At 47.9% G+C, this 19269-nt stretch overlaps 1 pseudogene across 1 annotated transcript in view; it reads right to left on the bottom strand.

Annotated features, from left to right (window-relative positions):
- The window catches only part of LOC143507929 (diacylglycerol O-acyltransferase 2-like), a 7520-nt pseudogene extending 6346 nt beyond the window's left edge, over positions 1–1174 (bottom strand). The window contains exon 1 of the transcript XR_013129024.1: positions 237–1174. The product of XR_013129024.1 is annotated as a diacylglycerol O-acyltransferase 2-like (transcript). The remainder of the gene's footprint in view (positions 1–236) is intronic.
- Between the last annotated feature and the right edge of the window lie 18095 nt (positions 1175–19269).

Raw genomic sequence — 19269 nt, 5'->3', positions numbered from 1 at the left:
GATTTAATCCCACAAAACGACAGAATACCTGCGCTCAGTTTACGTCGAGGGGATAAACCTACATTAACCACTCCTTAAAAGTTTTAAACTAACACACGAATCTTCTAAAACATTATAAGTCGTCCATAGCACTTGTATACAAGCGGGGAAGGTTGTTTTTACTTCTCCAACGGACTAATATGTAGCTTAGTTTCACCAAAGTTACTACCTTCTGCAACACACTAACACTTGTTCACCTGTGCCGTTAAAGTCCTCGCACTTGGTGGTGATGGCAGCGGTTAACTCCGGTCTCCCAAGCCCACATTACCGTCCCTGCGCCACACTGCTCGCCCTTTGCTCAGATCAATCCGTGTGGGTGATAACACGTATCCGCGGCCCCCCGTGTGCCGTGACCAGTGCGTCAACTTTCGGTCCCACTTTGCAGGCAGCGATAATCCCAGAACATAGTTTAGTGTGCATTTCGCCCTACCAGCGGAATAAAAACTTGATTATATAAAATAAAAATAAGAGCCAATCGTTGAAAAAAGCCACGACGTCACATCGTTTCTTGTGAAAGTGAACAAACGCCAAAAACATATAGACCAAAACCTCTGGTGTTTATTCAGCTGAAATAACCACAGTGGCGACGCGTAGCCAGGTTCACAATAATTTTGAACGTCTTTTTTGTGTCAGGTCGGTGGTTGGGCCAGATGCCGGTTGAGCTTTGTTGACTGCGGGAGGAACTTCAGCTCACTACCGCGTGTGGGTAGGCAGCTGTCGTGAGGCGGGGAGGAGCTCGGGGAGGCGGGGGTGAGGTGGCGGTGAGGTGGGGGTGGCCCAACGGCGCTCAGCGCCAAACCACTGCCGTTCAAACACAACACGGTGCTCTAACCCTAACACGCCCTACTGCCTGGAGAAGCTGTAGTAGGAGAAATTGCCCTAACTTTGGTTAGGTATGGCCAATTGTGGAATACAATTTACCAACCGATGTTTTAAATTCTCCTGAATTTAAAACATCTTTTCTCTGAATTTTTTTTATTGTATTGTTATTTTGCCTTTCGTCTGTAATGCCCTGTTGTCTTGTCTTATGTCTGTATTGTCTTGTTGTCTTACTTAGGTTTGGATATCACTGTAATCACCATTTTATTTTCATTGAATTGTTTCTTTTGAAGGGCTACCTGAATTTATAATTAAATTATATATAACCTGCATTTTCTGATTCATATTCAGTAGTAATTGGGAACCACATCGTGACTAAACACTTTGGGCTTGTCTGAGCATTAGGGCTTCAGTGTTGTGGCTGGTTTACGCCTCTGTGGCCTGGCGGTAATCCTCACTGTAACAGTCATCAAACACACGAGTCAGAGCTGGTTGTATTTTTGTTAAAGTCACACCACTCTGTCCAATTCCAGCATCTTTACAAAGTGGATCGATATTTAGTAGATTCAATTTCAACTCTGTGTAGTATCTCATATTCCTGGCTGTGTGTGTGTGTGTGTGTGTGTGTGTGTGTGTGTGTGTGTGTGTGTGTGTGTGTGTGTGTGTGTGTGTGTGTGAAACATGCTCGAATTAGACAGAAAATACTCAATGTTAAAAAAAAGTAACACTGCAATTTAGTGGAAACTACAGACGGAAAGGACAGGGGTCAGGGTCACTGAACAGGGGTCAGGGTCACTGTGAGATGAATACTTTTACATAGGTAATTAGACAGATAATCAAAATCAGCATCACTGATTTCCTACAATAAATGGGAGAGTACAGTACAGTAGTTATTTTATAGTGTTTGCATGAGAGAGAGAGAGAGAGAGAGAGAGAGAGAGAGAGAGAGAATAGCCTAAAGATAGGTTGTCTGTCATGCAGGGAATCCAGACTCTCTCTCTCTTTCCCCCTCTCTCTCTGTCTGCCTGTCTGTCTATCTGTCTGTCTGTCTCCCTCACTGTGTGTGTGTGTGTGTGTGTGTGTGTGTGTGTGTGTGTGTGTGTGTGTGTGTGTGTATTTGTGCGCGCGCTCGCGTGTGTGTGTGGGTTATGGGGTTCTGGCGCGCACACAGGTTCTGACGGTAGTGCCTCGTGCTGACAGACTGCTTACGTCTGCACCCAGAACGGCAGGACGAAATTGTAAATATCCGCGTCGAGTGAGTGGACGGAGAGAGAGATGGAGCCAAGGGCGGACTTACGGACGAGGTGAGGGGAAGAACCACCACTCTAATGTACACATTTAGTATGGCGGGCAGAAAATGTCTACCGTTACAAAAACAGCAGCACGGTACAACGTCACTTCGGCAGGACGAGGACTGAAGGCTCGGGAGCCGCTCGGGCGCATCGCCGTCCCCGGTACCGGTGTGAGGACGGACTACGGTATTAATATTAATATCCATGCAAATTCCGCCGAGCGCGCCGTCACCGCTGACATGTTTGTGGGGTCGTCTCTCCATTCATCGCCCTAAAATGTTGTGACGGCGAACGTGGGGCATGCCACAAGACTACATCTGCGATTCGTATGTTTGTATCTTGTTTTAACTGATAATCCCCCTTTTTCTTTTCGATTTTTTCTCTCTTGTTTTTCCTACAACGTCGCAGTGAACTGCAGGACGGATAACGGAGCGGGGGATGTTGTTTACAAAAAGCTGCCGGTCATCCTCCTGATTTTTGATCTTTTTATTTTTTTGGTCGTCTGTTATATTGACACGATTGGAAAACAGTGTCTCCTCCATCGTTTCTCCTTTAAGAAGGCGATGCCATCTTTAGCAGCCCGGCGTGGATTTGTTTTCGTGTTATTTCCCTGCACTTGACTCTGCGCTGAGCCCGTTTATGTAAGTCAAACGTTGCCACTAATCTATACATCATTTCATTAACATTTGATGGGCAGTAATTGGAGATGACCGCCGAGATCTCGCGCCGATTGTTGTGGGTGAAATCCGACCACTTTAAGCATCGATCTGTGTATGAAAACACGATTACCGAACATCTGGGAGAGGATGGCGATCCAGTCCGCCCGCTGGACCCATTTATACGCTCCACATCACACAGAACCGTGATCCGTAGACGTGGGCAGCGGTGGCACGGGTGATGTCGCCCTTTAACACCGGGAGGAACGTGAAATATTGCGCGATCTGTTCTGTCGTGACTGCTCGTGTTTTTTTTTTTCGCCAAATAAAATAAGCGTCAGCTGACTTGTGCATATTGAGCTCTGGGTTTTTACGCGACACAGCACGGAAGGAAAGCGGCGTACATACTGTGACCAAGTCCGGCCTGGTGGTATTTAAGGCGATATGTGAGCCCACAACGCCGCCTATATATCTATCGGGATGTGTGATCACACACACGGATGAGAGGATCACTCACTGGAGACCTGTCTGTCTGACACTCCGCCTTCACACACGTTAACGCTCCACCGTCTCCTTTGCGTAATTTCACTGCGTAACTGCGTTTGGACGTATAGATTTATTGTCCGCTCTTGTTCATGGTTTTTTTGGTTTGTTTTTAAGATATCGGTTGTCCTCACAGACCGTGAATGGGCGTTTCAGTCCCCCGCCATATTCCTCTCACGTTTTGTCTGCATGAAGTGCGCGTAAAGGTGTGTGTGCCGCACGTGTGCCGCGAGCTACTACTGCGGCCGGTGGTGTCACGGCGGCGACGTGGTTGTAGGGAGGGGGCGTGGCGGCGGGGAGGGGGCGGGGTTGTAGGGGAGGGGGCGTGGCTGTGCGTCAACGCGCGCGTCCGTCTCTCTGACGCTCGGAAGGTTTGTAGTGTGGCATGTTGGCGCGCTCCCAGACACGACCGTTGAGCTGAGACACCTTGCGGACAGAAACGGCCTCATATCGCCTATCATATAGGTTATTACAGTTAATATTTAATATCACTTAGTGAAAATGACCACCGGGGGCGTTACTTATGGTTTGATAACGGGAGTGGCGGAGAGAGACCGGATGGGCGGGGGGGTTGGCGCGGGGACACGAGGAGGTGTAGACGAGAAAACACTGCAGACGTGGGAAAACCGGCCCCACCTTGTCTGGAGTGTGAGCTGGCGTTCATACAGCCGTAGAACATGGTCACGCTGAGGGGATCCGTAAATCAATTACCCAGTTTACAGTGATCAAGCACCTGGGAATATCATTCAATTATTTTGATCTTATTTGTTACAGTGGTATTTAATGCTTAATCAAATATCGTGTGTGTGTGTGTGCGTGCGTGCGTGCGTGCGTGCGTGTGTGATCGTTCGGGTTCAGGAACGTGCACTTTCATATCTTCTATTAGACGTGTTCTGGGGGATCCTCGGATCTCCAAGTTTGCAATTCAGGATTTGTGCTGAGTTCTAGTGGCTCTAGCACATACCTGCAGTTATCTGCCTCACCATCATTCATCTCTTTCATTCTCTCTCTCTCTCTCTCTCTCTTTCTGTTTTTCTCTCTCCTACTCTGTCTCTCTCTATATTTCTGTCCCTCTCTATCTCTCTGACTCTTTTTTTCCACAGGCAGTTCATTCAGAATGAATCTGCAGTGTGTGCAGTTTGTCTAGTATGTGATGGAACGTCATGAGAGAGGGTGGAGGAGAGGATGGAGGAGAGGGGAGGTGTGGAGGGGTGAGAGGGGCTGAGAGGGGGAGGTAGTGGGGGTGAAAGATGGGGTGAGAGGTGGGGCTGTGAGGGGGTGTGGTGGAGGTGCAGGCGGGGTTTAGGTGGGGGTGTGCTGAGGTGTGGGCGGGGTTTAGGTGGGGCTAATAGGACAAGCAGTCTGACCGAAAGCATGGAAAGCAAACAGCAGGAGATCAAGAAAGCAGAAGGCAGGAGACATGACAGTTAGTAGTGATGGAGAGTGACTGAGTCAGGGGGACAGGGGAGGAAGTGTGTGTGTGTGTGTTTGTGTGTGTGTGTGTGTGTGTGTGTGTGTGTTGGATGGGGGGTGGGGGGAGATAGACAGAGAGAGGGAGAGCGACAGACAATGGTGAATGGTAGAGCGTGAGTGAGAGAGAGAGAGAGACGGATGCTGATTGCCCTTTGGCAAACGCTCATCTGTGAAGGCTGTCTGAGCTGTCTGTCCGCCTGCCTGTCTGTCTGTAGGCCTGCCTGTCTGTCTGTAGGCCTGCCTGTCTGTCTGCCTCTGTGGAGGAGATATCGCCGACTCCTCACTGCGGATTTCCTGGAAAACCCGAAATGAAATTTTCTTTTGCCAGCCCCCTTCTACCCTACAACCACTGTGGCACTGTGACGTTGGATTCAGACGTGACCATGAGAGAGAGAGAGGGAGTTAAAGACAGGGAGCGAGGGAGAGGAGGAGATGAAAAAGGGAGTGAGAGAGGAGGAGGAGTAAAGGGATGGGAGAGAGTGAATGAGTGAGACAGACAACAGGAGTTAGTGAGAGTGAGTGTGAGAAGGAGAGGGGGAATGAGAGAGAGGGAGGGAGGGAGGGAGGGAGGGATGAGCGGGAGAGAGTGAGAAGGAGTGAGAGAGAGGGAATAGGGGCACTTTTTTGCTAAGAGCAAAGTAGTAGCGTGTTTCCTGGAGGACAGTGGTGGCTCTTGGGCTGCACTAGTGTTCCTCACTCCTGGCTGGGAGAAGCATGTGGAAATGAAAGGGGCTCTATTTCTGTAGAACCAAAGTGATGAAACTTAATGCAAGTTGAATCTAAAACTGTAAACACACTCCTAGTGGCATATAACTGCAAGGCTTCATGAAGATATATCCACAGACGCATGCAAGGGTACCAGAACAAAATAAAAACACAAACGTACAGATGGCAGAAAGAATTTCACCCTATTGCATGGCACCGAATATCTGAGACGCGTAGACATGGGTGGAGCAGGTGGAGCAGGGGTGACGGAGGTCGTGAGACGTGTCCTGGGGCGGAGCGCTGGGAGTGGAGGGTTCACCCAGGACAGAGAGGGGAGGAGGGAGGAGCTTCCAGCTCTGGTCCAGCCACAGACTGACAGACTGAAGGGGTGACCGTGCTACGACCAGCAGCTCTGCTGAGCTGCAAGTCTGGAATTCGCCCCATTCCGATCCGTTCCGACTGCTTTTCTAAAGTGGACCGCTATCTCACACCAACAGCACACGGAGCTTAAAGGTCATCCCAAATGGTTACTGTGGAAATATGGCGAGAACTTAATGTGTGTGTAATGTGTGAAAGTAATGTTTGCGTGCACATGGATGTGTGTGTGTGTGTGTGTGTGTGTGTGCACGCACGCCCATGTGTGCAGGTGTGTGTGAATTTAGCATTGGAGGTGTCATAGTTTGGCAGGGATTCTGGAGCAGGTCATGTGACTGGTCATGATTCTGGAGCAGGTCATGTGACTGGTCATGATTCTGGAGCAGGTCATGTGACTGGAATTCTTACTTCATCTAGAAAGGTGGCAGTTTAGCTGTAGAAGAAGAATCATTAGCAACCGCAGAGAAACCTGCTTGCAGCGTGTTGGCTGTGAGCTATGCTTGTGCTTGGAGAGCTAACGTGTGTGTGTATGTAGTGTGTATGTGGTGTGTGTGTGTGTACATGTGTGTGCGTTTGTGTGTGTGTGTGTGCGTTTGTGTGTGTGTGTGCGTTGTGTGTGTGTGTGTGTGTGTGTGTGTGTGTGTGTGTGTGTGTGTGTGTTGATAAATAGGTTACACCTTGTCCCTTCTTCTAGCTCTGTAATTTATTTTTGCCGCTGTCTTCCCAACCTACGCCCGCTTGTCCTTATCCAACCTCTGCACTCAAACACACACACACACACACACACACACACACACACACACACACACACACACACACACACACACCCTCTCTACATGGGACAATAATAATCAAACTATCATGCATACAGTAGTCCTCCCTTGGGATGCATATTTAAAAGACTCTAGCACTTAACTGGCTGTGTGTGTGTGTGTGCGTTCACGTGTGTTCAAGCGTGTGTGTGTTTGTGTGTGTGCGTATGTGTTTCAAGTAGCACACTATCAGCAAATCCTCAATAAATGACCTGCACATACAAGCATGTACTATGTGAGAGGATCACACCAGTGTACATGTACTATGTGAGAGGGTCACACCAGTGTACATGTACTATGTGAGAGGATCACACCAGTGTTCATGTACTATGTGAGAGGATCACACCAGTGTTCATGTACTATGTGAGAGAATCACACCAGTGTACATGTACTATGTGAGAGGATCACACCAGTGTTCATGTACTATGTGAGAGGATCACACCAGTGTTCATGTACTATGTGAGATGGCCACACCAGTGTTCATGTACTATGTGAGAGGATCACACCAGTGTTCATGTACTATGTGAGAGGATCACACCAGTGTACATGTACTATGTGAGAGGATCACACCAGTGTTCATGTACTATGTGAGAGGATCACACCAGTGTACATGTACTATGTGAGAGGGTCACACCAGTGTTCATGTACTATGTGAGAGGATCACACCAGTGTTCATGTACTATGTGAGAGGATCACACCAGTGTTCATGTACTATGTGAGAGGATCACACCAATGTTCATGTACTATGTGAGAGGATCACACCAGTGTACATGTACTATGTGAGAGGGTCACACCAGTGTTCATGTACTATGTGAGAGGATCACACCAGTGTACATGTACTATGTAAGAGGGTCACACCAGTGTTCATGTACTATGTGAGAGGATCACACCAGTGTTCATGTACTATGTGAGAGGATCACACCAGTGTACATGTACTATGTGAGAGGGTCACACCAGTGTTCATGTACTATGTGAGAGGATCACACCAGTGTTCATGTACTATGTGAGAGGATCACACCAGTGTTCATGTACTATGTGAGAGGATCACACCAGTGTTCATGTACTATGTGAGAGGATCACACCAGTGTGCACTATGCTTCTGCAGACTCATGGTGAACCCAGTGCACTTAACCTAATACTGAGCTTGACAGTTCTGATCCCAGTAATAAAGCCTCACCTCACACACCCAGAACCAAATGGGTTCACACACTTCAAGTCTAGTCCCCAGTCGTCATGAGGGAGTGTGTGTGCGTATCATGGGCTTGTGCAGTGAGTCACCTTGCTTACTGCTGATTCCAGTGAACAACAGTAAAGCCAAGGACAGACTGGTAAAAGAGGGAGAATGAGGGGGGGGGGGGGAGAGAGAGAGAGAGAGAGAGAGAGGTAGAGAGAGAGAGGTAGAGAGAGAGAGAGAGAGAGAGGTAGAGAGGGGGGTCACTGAGTGCTTCTGTGCATCTGTGCACGCAGAGACTGAGACACGGAGTGTGTGCGAGGAGGAGGAGACAGTGCAGGGGGGGGGGGGGGGGGTCTGTCAGATCTCAGAGAGGAGCGTACACTGGATTATCCATGGTGAGAGTACACCCGTTGTTACTGTACTGTAAAACACACTGACACACACACACTCTCTGTCTCTCTGTTTCTGTCTCTCTCTGTCTCCGTGAGTGTGTGTGTGTGTGTGTCTCTCTCTCTCTCTCTCTCTCTCTTTGAGAAGTGGGTTTGAGGGAAATGCTACCCGCTAATTGGCAGTCTGCCGCAGTACCCTATGGTCGAGAGTGTGTGTGTGTGTGTGCTGCAGTAATGCACTACTCCCCGTCACACACACCATCCTGCCACCAGTTCTAGGGCTGTGGTAAGCCTACATGCGCGGTGTAGGCGTGTGTGTCTGCATGCGTGTATATCTGTGATAAAGACGAGGCAGGTGTGTGACGGTGTGTAGGACTGCATCACAGGGATCACGATACTGCAGCAGTGCCAGTGCTCCGTCCTTCCAGCTCCACCCACCAGTCCCCGCCCTCTTCTTCCGTCTCCGCTCAGCACACGGGGACAGGTGGACACACCAGAGGAGTCCCGCACGCTGGCCGCCAGGGTCCCTAGTCTCACAGGGCACCAGGCCTCTCCGGGAATGGGAGTGTGTGGACCAGTCACAGATCTTCTCAGTGTGTCAGACGTGTCCTCTTCAGATGTCTGTCCTCTTCAGACGTGTCCTCATTAGACATGTCCTCTTCAGATGTCTGTCCTCTTCAGACGTCTATCCTCTTCAGACGTCTGTCCTCTTCAGACGTCTGTCCTCTTCAGACGTGTCCTCTTTAGACATGTCCTCTTCAGACGTCTGTCCTCTTCAGACGTGTCCTCTTTAGACATGTCCTCTTCAGACGTGCCCTCTTTAGAAATGTCCTCTTCAGATGTCTGTCCTCTTCAGGTGTGTCCTCTTCATACATCTGCATGCCTTCTGTCTTAGATTCCAGCTGGTCTGCAGCTGTGTTGTACAGTTCAGCTGTGTAGACCAATCAGAGAGCCTCATATTTCACCCAACAACTGTATCTACATTATTTTCCAATATAATTTTCACCTGATCAGAAAGATACAGCCGACTCCATCCATCTAAAGCAAATTAAGTGTGTGTGTGTGTGTGTGTGTGTGTAGGCAGTGGTAATTTTAGCTCAGACTATGAAAGATTAATCTCGTCAGCTTCACATTCTAATGTGTTTCTAATAAGTCCAAGTCTTGAGTTCAACTGAATTTAACATCGCTGAACTTGTTTTTACAGATTATTTGCTGACATAACACCTGTCTAAATCAGCATAAACTAAATCTACCCTTTAAATGAATTAATATTAATAATGTGAATATGAAATATTAATATAGGAATCAATGCATTACAGATGCATTCAACAATGTTTAACATTCTTAGCCTTACTGATCTCTCTCCATCTATCTCCCTCTCTCTCCATCTCTCCTCCTCTCTCTATATCTCTCTCTGTCTTCTCTCTCTCTCTCACACACACAGTTCTCTTTATTCCTACTGTGTTTATGTATATATGTGAATATGTACTTTAGGTTATAAAGGAAATGGCATTACATTCTCTAAAAGTAAACCCGACTTCCCGTTAAGGATATGTGTGTGTGTGTGTGTGTGTGTGTGTGTGTGTGTGTGTGTGTGTGTGTGTGTGTGTGTGTGTGTGTGTGTGTGTGTGTGTGTGTGTGTGTGTGTTGTTTTAGTTTTTAGTATTTGTTGGTATTGTGTTTTGGAGTATAAAGTACCCAGGCAAGGACTTCAGAGTTCTGTGACTGACACGAGCTCTAAACACAAATGCTGATCAGAGACGCTACTCCACTTCCTGGATTGGGTATTGTCTGGATGTTCTGTGTGTTGGGAGTGAGTTCTGCTGGTCTCTCTATGTTTTAAAGCGTATATGACTAAGGAATTAGGCGTGTGTCTGCTGCTCAGAACTCCTCCATGACAGACACACGATCTGATGAATCACAGCAGTTTCCATGAGGAGGAAGGTGTGGGCACACAGACATACAGATCACTGCAACTGATGATCACCATCTTAACATCTCGTAAAATAGGCATTATTAGGTTATATTTCTCCTAACTGTGCAGGCTCACCATGTCTTGGATATATATACACACACACATACACACACACACACACACACACACACACACACACACAGAGAATCTAAAGTACCGACTCTGAACATACTAAGCTTGGTAAGAATGAGACGTAAGAGGATGTATTACCAGAGCTGTGCTCGTCATACCAGAGGTGTGATCATCATAACAACTGTGCTCCTCATACTGGAGCTGTGCTCGTCATAACAACTGTGCTCCTCATACCGGAGCTGTGCTCATCATACTGGAGCTGTGCTCATCATAACAGAGCTGTGGTCATCATAACAACTGTGCTCCTCATACCGCAGCTGTGCTCATCATACCGGAGCTGTGCTCATCATACTGGAGCTGTGATCATCATAACAGAGCTGTGATCATCATAACAACTGTGCTCCTCATACCGGAGCTGTGCTCATCATACTGGAGCTGTGATCATCATAACAGAGCTGTGATCATCATAACAACTGTGCTCATCATACTGGAGCTGTGCTCATCATACTGGAGCTGTGCTCATCATAACAGAACTGTGATCATCATAACAACTGTGCTCATCATAACGGAGGTGTTGTCATCATAACGGAGGTGTTGTCATCATAACGGAGGTGTGGTCATCATAAAGGAGGTGTTGTCATCATAACAGAGGTGTGGTCATCATAACGACGGTGTGGTCATCATACCGGAGGTTTGGTCATCATAAGGGAGCTCTGGTCATCATAACGGAGGTGTTGTCATCATAACGGAGGTGTGGTCATCATAACGGAGGTGTTGTCATCATAACGGAGGTGTTGTCATCATAACAGAGGTGTGCTCATCATAACGGAGGTGTGCTCATCATAAGGGAGCTCTGGTCATCATAACGGAGGTGTGGTCATCATAACGGAGGTGTGGTCATCATAACGGAGGTTTGGTCATCATAAGGGAGCTCTGGTCATCATAACGGAGGTGTTGTCATCATAACGGAGGTGTGGTCATCATAACGGAGGTGTTGTCATCATAACGGAGGTGTTGTCATCATAACAGAGGTGTGCTCATCATAACGGAGGTGTGCTCATCATAAGGGAGCTCTGGTCATCATAACGGAGGTGTGGTCATCATAACGGAGGTGTGGTCATCATAACGGAGGTTTGGTCATCATAAGGGAGCTCTGGTCATCATAACGGAGGTGTGGTTATCATAATGGAAATGTGCTCATCAAATTGATGCATCGCTTCAATTTTAAATACCCACGACTAAATACCCTCGAAATGTATTAATTTCATGTGCTGATGACTGTTGACCTTTGGCTTGCGTTGTGCATTCTAAGCCAACAAGTTTTGTATTTGTTTCTAAGTGCAGGTGCTGAGACTGAATTGGTTTTAACCATTAACTGCATATATGAATATGAAAGATTAGGCTGGAATACATTTCTGGTGTATTCCATAGGCTGGTGTACATTCAGGTTCTGTTATTTATATGATGTGTGTGTGTGTGTGTGTGTGTGTGTGTGTGTGTGTGTGTGTGTGTGTGTGTGTGTGTGTGTGTGTGTGTGTGTGTGTGTTTCTGCTGTAGTCTGCTGCTTGAGTTTGCCTGGATGTAAGTGTGTAGCGTATGTGGGAGTGTTTTTACAGGACAGAGTGAAGTATCACGGTGAGTGCATGTTTGAAAAAACACTAATGACGTGTGCTGAGTGTCAGTGAGTGGGCTTAGGCATAAAGAAAGTGTTTTGACATGTACACACACAGACACACACACACTGACTGAAAACCTTCAGTTAGGATGTTCAGCTTAGCAAGCAAGAGAGAGAGGCAGACAGTGTTGCTAGGAGACCACACACAGTGGCTAGGGTGAGAGACATGGCTTCACATCCCTCCCCCTTTCCTCCCTCTCTCTCTCTCTCTCTCTCTCTCTCTTCTACCTCTCTCCCTCACTCTTTCTCTCCCTTTCTCTCTCCCCCTCTCTCTCTCTTTCTCTCTCACCCTCTTTCTCTTTATGCCAGCTCTCCCTCTGTCTTCCTTTCTCTCCCTCTTTGTCTTCCTCTCTCTATCTTTCTCTCTCCCCTCTCTCTCTCTCTCTCTCTCTCTCTCTCTCTCTCTCTCTCTCTCTCTCTCTCTCTCTCTCTCTCTCTCTCTCCCTCTGTGTCATGATCTTTTCTTCACTCCTCCACCCTCCCTGCTCAGTAGGTGCAGCTCAGTGTCTCATGTCTTTTCCTCCTCCCTCTCCTCCTCTTGCTGTCCACCCCTCCCTCTCTCCACCCATCTCTCTGTTTTTAACAGGTCTTACTGCCCTGCTCTCCCTCTCTCTCTCTCTCGCTGTCTCTCTCTCTCTCTCTCTCTCTCTCTCTCTCTCTCTCTCTCTCTCTCTCTCTCTCTCTCTCTCTTCTGTGTGTGTGTGTGTGTGCGCCCCGTCACTTTGCACTAAAGCGTTCTCCTGCTCTAGACTGATGGGACCCGTCGCTACGACAACAGCTAGGTGCAGTGTGAAAGCACTTGGTGTGGAGGGGAATCTCTCTGTCCAATATATATATATATATGAAGATGCAGGTAGCTGATAGATTTTAGAAACTGTGTGTGGGTGTGTGTGTGTGTGTGGGTGTGTGTGTGTGTGTGTGTGTGTGTGTGTGTGTGTGTGTGTGTTTACCATGAGTCCATCTGCTGCTGAACTCTAATGAGCTGCATCTAACTGACCTCTCACCCCTCACTTCCTCTTCAAACAAGCTTTTGTGTGTGTGTGTGTCTGTGTGTGTGTGTGCGTGTCTGTGTGTGTGTTTGTGTGCGTTTATGTGTGCATTTTGTTTAGCTTTTTAGCACACATCTACATGTATGAAATGTGTGTGTACTGGTATGAGAGAAAGATAGTTAGAGTTCCATAATGTTAATATGTTCTGTGTGTTTATATGGATTCATACCCCACCGTTCATTCTTTCAAACATAACGTGAATTGTGTATACGTCTTTAGAGTGTGTGTGTGTTTGTGTGTCTGTGTCTTTGTCCTGTTGGTATAATTGCACTGTAATTGCTGAGTGGTCACCTCCTTGGAATAACAGCAGAACACCCTAATCCAGCTGTGGGTGTTCCTGGAGGGCTGGGAGCCGTCTGGGAGCAGAGAGAGAGCAGTCTGGGAGTAGAGAGAGACTCGTCTGGGAGTAGAGAGAGACTCATCTGGGAGCAGAGAGAGACTCATCTGGGAGCAGAGAGAGACTCATCTGGGAGTAGAGAGAGAGTAGTCTGGGAGCAGAGAAAGACTCGTCTGGGAGCAGAGAGAGACTCGTCTGGGAGTAGAGAGAGACTCGTCTGGGAGTAGAGAGAGACTTATCTGGGAGCAGAGAGAGACTCGTCTGGGAGCAGAGAGAGACTCGTCTGGGAGCAGAAAGAGACTCATCTGGGAGCAGAGAGAGACTCATCTGGGAGTAGAGAGAGAGTAGTCTGGGAGCAGAGAAAGACTCGTCTGGGAGTAGAGAGAGACTTATCTGGGAGCAGACAGAGACTCGTCTGGGAGCAGAGAGAGACTTGTCTGGGAGCAGAGAGAGACTCGTCTGGGAGCAGAGAGAGAGCAGTCTGGGAGTAGAGACACCTGCTGTTCTGTACTCCACTAAATCATCAGTTGTGACCCTAATATCTGAGTGTTGTTTGTGTTTAGTGGGGGAGCAGATCTCTGTGCTAGTGGTGTGCTAGTGGTCATGTGGTCTTGGTGTGCTGAGTTTCAACAGCAGATATTGTTCAAACATCTGTGTTTGAAATAGTTGCAAAACTTTGTGTTTGAGTAACAGGTCTCGGTGAGCAGGGTTCAGTAAGGCTCTGGCACAGTATCATAAAGTGTGGAGGACGTTTGAGAAATAGAAACATCCCAGTTGGTGAACAGCAGCTCTTGGTTGTATTGCAGATCCTTACAGCTGTGATGGCATTTTCAGAGCAGGCGGAGATCTAGAGGGTGGAGTGGAGACAAGATGGTGCTCAGTCTTCCAACCTTTCACATACAAACCCTGGATACAAATAAATATAAACACGCTGTGATGTGGTACTGTTTCACTTTCAGGACCCTCATTAAGGTACATGACATGACGTTCCTGTTTTAGGGCTGCATTAAGCCCTGATCCAAACCTGATCCAGACCTGGTGTAGACCTGGTCCAGACCTGATCCAGACCTGATCCAGACCTTGACTGAACCTGAGAGGTCTCAGGATCTTGCAGCAGGATGGTAATTCACAGCATTCCTCCAGATGCCCACAGAAATTACTCAGGAACCACAGCCTCAGGAACCACAGCCTCAGGAACCACAGCCTCAGGAACCACAACCTCAAGAACCACAGCCTCAAGAACCACAGCCTCAGGAACCACAGCCTCAGGAACCACAGCCTCAGGAACCACAACCTCAGGAACCACAGCCTCAAGAACCACAGCCTCAGGAACCACAGCCTCAAGAACCACAGCCTCAAGAACCACAACCTCAGGAATTACAGCCTCAGGAACCACAGCCTCAGGAACCACAGCCTCAAGAACCACAGCCTCAGGAACCACAGCCTCAGGAACCACAGTCTCAGGAACCACAGCCTCAAGAACCACAGCCTCAGGAATTACAGCCTCAGGAACCACAGCCTCAAGAACCACAGTCTCAGGAACCACAGCCTCAAGAACCACAGCCTCAGGAACCACAGTCTCAAGAACCACGGCCTCAAGAACCACGGCCTCAAGAACCACAGCCTCAAGCTCTGGCCTTTAAAGGTCATCTGAGGCATAGCTTTGTTTTGCATGAATATGACTATGAATATATTTACAGTACAACACAGCATGGTACAATGGAAAACAACACAGATCAATACATTAGAGTTTGTACACAGTTGTAGATTTGCATGTTTGGTCCAGCAGTAGATATGTGTGTGGGCCGGAACTGGGTGTGTGTGTGGACCGGGACAGGGTGTGTGTCTGGACCAGGACTGGGTGTGTGTGTGGGCCAGAACTGGGTGTGTGTGTGGGCCGGAACTGGGTGTGTGGCTGGACCAGGACTGGGTGTGTGTCTGGACCGGGACTGGGTGTGTGTCTGGACCGGGACTGGGTGTGTGTGCGGGCCGGAACTGGGTGTGTGTGTGGGCTGGAACTGGGTGTGTGTCTGGGCCAGGACTGGGTGCGTGGCTGGACCAGGACTGGGTGTGTGTCTGGACCAGGACTGGGTATGTGTTTGGACCGGGACTGGGTATGTGTCTAGGCCGGGACTGGGTGTGTGTCTGGACCGGAACTGGGTGTGTGTCTGGACCGGGACTGGATGTGTGTCTGGACCGGGACTGGGTGTGTTTCTGGACCGGGATTGGGTGTGTGTCTGGACCGGGATTGGGTGTGTGTCTGGACCGGGATTGGGTGTGTGTCTGGACCAGGACTGGTTGTGTGTCTGGGCCAGGACTGGGTGTGTGTCTGGACCGGGACTGGGTGTGTGTGTGGGCCGGAACTGGGTGTGTGTCTGGACCGGGACTGGGTGTGTGTCTGGACCGGGATTGGGTGTCAAGACGAGGAGCATTGCTTGTAGTGGTGGAATATTTTGTGTTGTCTGGACTGTTGTGTGCTGTGTGGAGTATTGTGTGGAGTATCATGTGCAGTATTGTGTGGAGTATTGTGTGCAGTATCATGTGGAGTATGATGTGCAGTATTGTGTGAAGTATTGTGTGCAGTATTGTGTGGAGTATCATGTGCAGTATTGTGTGGAGTATCGTGTGCAGTATTGTGTGGAGTATTGAGTGGAGTATCGTGTGCAGTATTGTGTGCAGTATCATGTGCAGTATTGTGTGGAGTATTGTGTGCAGTATTGAGTGGAGTATCGTGTGCAGTATTGTGTGGAGTATCATGTGCATAGCTACTTCCTGTCCCTAAACTGACCCTGTTTTTCATGTTTTGACTCCCAGAAACCATATTACTCATAATGTTATACAATTATTGTTCATTCACTGATCATCTCTAACTTAAACAACAATGTGTGTGTGTGTGTGTGTGTGTGTGTGTGTGTGTGTGTGTGTGTATTGTGTGTATCGTGTGTTTCATATGTGTATTAAGCTCAAGCATGATATATTCTAAAGTTGACGTAATGTGAACCAGGAAGATTTGTCTCCCTCCGTAATACTGCTGAGCCAGCTGGATAAAAGGGTACCCGCACACACACACACACACACACACACACACACACACACACACACACACACGCACACACGCACACACACTTATATCATATATACACACACACACACACACACACACACACACTTATATCATATATACACACACTCACACATGATCAGCAACTCTAGTCTGGCAGCACAACCCCCATCCCTGCTAGACACAGCACAGTAGCTGACATTAGTGTCCAACTCAGCCAATCAGAGCTCTCTCTCACACTAGTTAGAGCTCAAATTCTAAGCACTCTATAGAATATCTGCCTCACAACAAGCCTCTCTCTCTCTCTCTCTCTCTCTCTCTCTCTCTCTCTCTCTCTCTCTCTCTCTCTCTCTCTCTCTCTCTCTCTCTCTCTCTGTCCTGCTGTGGGAAGTGAGCAGAAAGCCTGTGTGTGCTCTAAGTGACAGGCTGCATTAGTAGCTTCAGATTCAGACAGGCACAGCCAGGGCAGCCTGGGGGCCTACAGCTATACCTGCTGCCTCTCATGCTTACTCAGATGTTCCTCCCGTAGAGATGCAGAGAAACAGAGGGATGAGGGGAACAAGTGAGTGAGTGAGTGAGTGAGTGAGTGAGTGAGTGAGTGAGTATGAGTGAGTGAGTATGAGTGAGTGAGTGAGTGAGTGAGTGAGTGAGTGAGTGAGTGACTGTGTGAGTGAGTGAGTGTGTGTGTGAGTGAGTATGAGTGTGTGAGTGAGTTAAACAATCAGTCAGTGATGGGGTATAGAGCAGTAATGATGGGGATATAGAGCAGTAATGATGGACATATAGAGCAGTGATGATGGAGATATAGAGCAGTGATGATGGGGATATAGAGCAGTAATGATGGGGGTATAGAGCAGTAATGATGGGGATATAGAGTAGTAATGATGGGGATATAGAGCAATGATGATGGGGATATAGAGCAGTAATGATGGGGTTATAGAGCAGTGATGATGGAGATATAGATCAGTGATGATGGGGATATAGAGCAGTAATGATGGGGTTATAGAGCAGTGATGATGGAGATATAGATCAGTGATGATGGGGATATAGAGCAATGATGATGGGGATATAGAGCAGTAATGATGGGGATATAGAGCAGTGACGATGGGGATATAGAGCAGTAATGATGGAGATATAGAGCAGTAATGATGGGGATATAGAGTATTAGTGATAGTATAGATAAATATATACTGGGGATATAGAGCAAATTATAGAAATATCATGGCGATGAAGGAGATACAGATTAGTAATGGTTGGGGAGCAGTGACGATTCACATTACCACGTAGTATGGTTTGAGTTTGTCGCATACTGGATTCTATACCAAATACTACTGCATACCACTGGGACCAGTATGCAGTATATAGTATACAGTATGATGTAAACAGTATGTAGTAGGCTATTTCAAACATAGAGATTTGCTTCCAGTGCACAAATTCCTTCCTCCTTTCATAAATAAATCTTCAAATAATAATTAGAATTTAAATTATTCAACTAATGTTGTAAAAGACCATTAGTCCAGTCAGAGGGGTTTGCTACTCTGTTCTACCATACGTAGAGGATGTTCTTCCCCTGTTTTAATTACAAGCTGCAGATACTATCTGGATAATGTGGCCTTAACCAGCATCATAACCTTCAGAGTGTTGAAGATGACGCACATTTCTGAGCAGATTCACTTGCCTTCGATTAGTCCTTGGTAGAGAGTGCTGTTGGTATGTGACTGACGTAGCCAGTGTGCAGATCTAACCACACCTACACCGAGCTGTGCTGCTGGCGGCGAGCACCTCAGACCTAACACAGACCTAACACAGACCTAACACTTCTTAAAGCTCCATTTAAAGCTCGTTTGCCATTTACCATACGTGTAAGAGAGCACAGAGGAGCCGTTAGGAACAGCAAGCAGGGCCTTGGGTTTAATTCATAGGGCTTCGCCCTGTAGCACAGAGGAGGCTAACCACAGAAGAAGAGCCCCATCTGGAACGAGAATGAGCTTTTCAACGACCCCCTGAACATGCGCGGAGCTGTCAGAATCCATCCAGCCCTCATGAATATGTGTAATTTGTCCTACACTGCCGTTCTGCTGTGTTTGTTTTCACTCCTGACCCAGTCTGAAGTTGTTTAAGGAGCTTGGAAGTTCATCAAACAACAGCATGGAGAAGGTCTGAATGTAGGGGCTGCAGAGACGTTTGACAGCCGTCTCTGTGGAGACCCTGGACCGTGCTGGCTGCATTTGGGAGGTTCTGACCAGGACTGGGATCTCAAGCCACTACATGACGCTCATGCATGTGGGACTGACTGTATTAAAAGTTTACTTGAGATTGCAGTAAATAGTTAATGACTAATCACAAGATGTAGACATCTTCCTGAGAACCTAATGATTATGCCAAGGTATTAATCATCATTTTAGCATCTTAATAACTGACTCATCCTGCACGGTGTTCACTTTACCTTAATCAGTGTCATGTCTCTTTGCAAGACTGAGCTGCTACCATCTTGCATATATGCATACCTAATAACCTCTCTGTCTCACCTGTACAGGTAACTGGGGTGGGGCAAGCGGCCAGAAACACCCCTCCCCCTGCCTCCCAGTGGTCTTCTGTACCATGAGCGCTGGCTCCGCCCAGGATGTGGCGGTGGAGCATTTCCTGCGTGACATAGAGAGGCGGGGCCAGCGGCTGCACTGCGCTGTGATTGGCTGTGAGGAGGAGCCTCTCCGTGGCGACATGAACCTCTTGTACCGCAAGAGCAGACTGGACTGGAGACATCGAGATCAGGAGGGCAAGAAGAGGTGAGGTGGGGTAGGTGGGGGTAGGTGGGGAGGGTGG

The sequence above is a fragment of the Brachyhypopomus gauderio genome, unplaced genomic scaffold (genome assembly GCF_052324685.1).
Source record: "Brachyhypopomus gauderio isolate BG-103 unplaced genomic scaffold, BGAUD_0.2 sc759, whole genome shotgun sequence".
Classification (NCBI taxonomy): domain Eukaryota; kingdom Metazoa; phylum Chordata; class Actinopteri; order Gymnotiformes; family Hypopomidae; genus Brachyhypopomus; species Brachyhypopomus gauderio.
The sequence above is the reverse complement of the archived record's forward strand: the minus strand, read 5'-3'. Positions and strand labels throughout refer to the sequence as shown.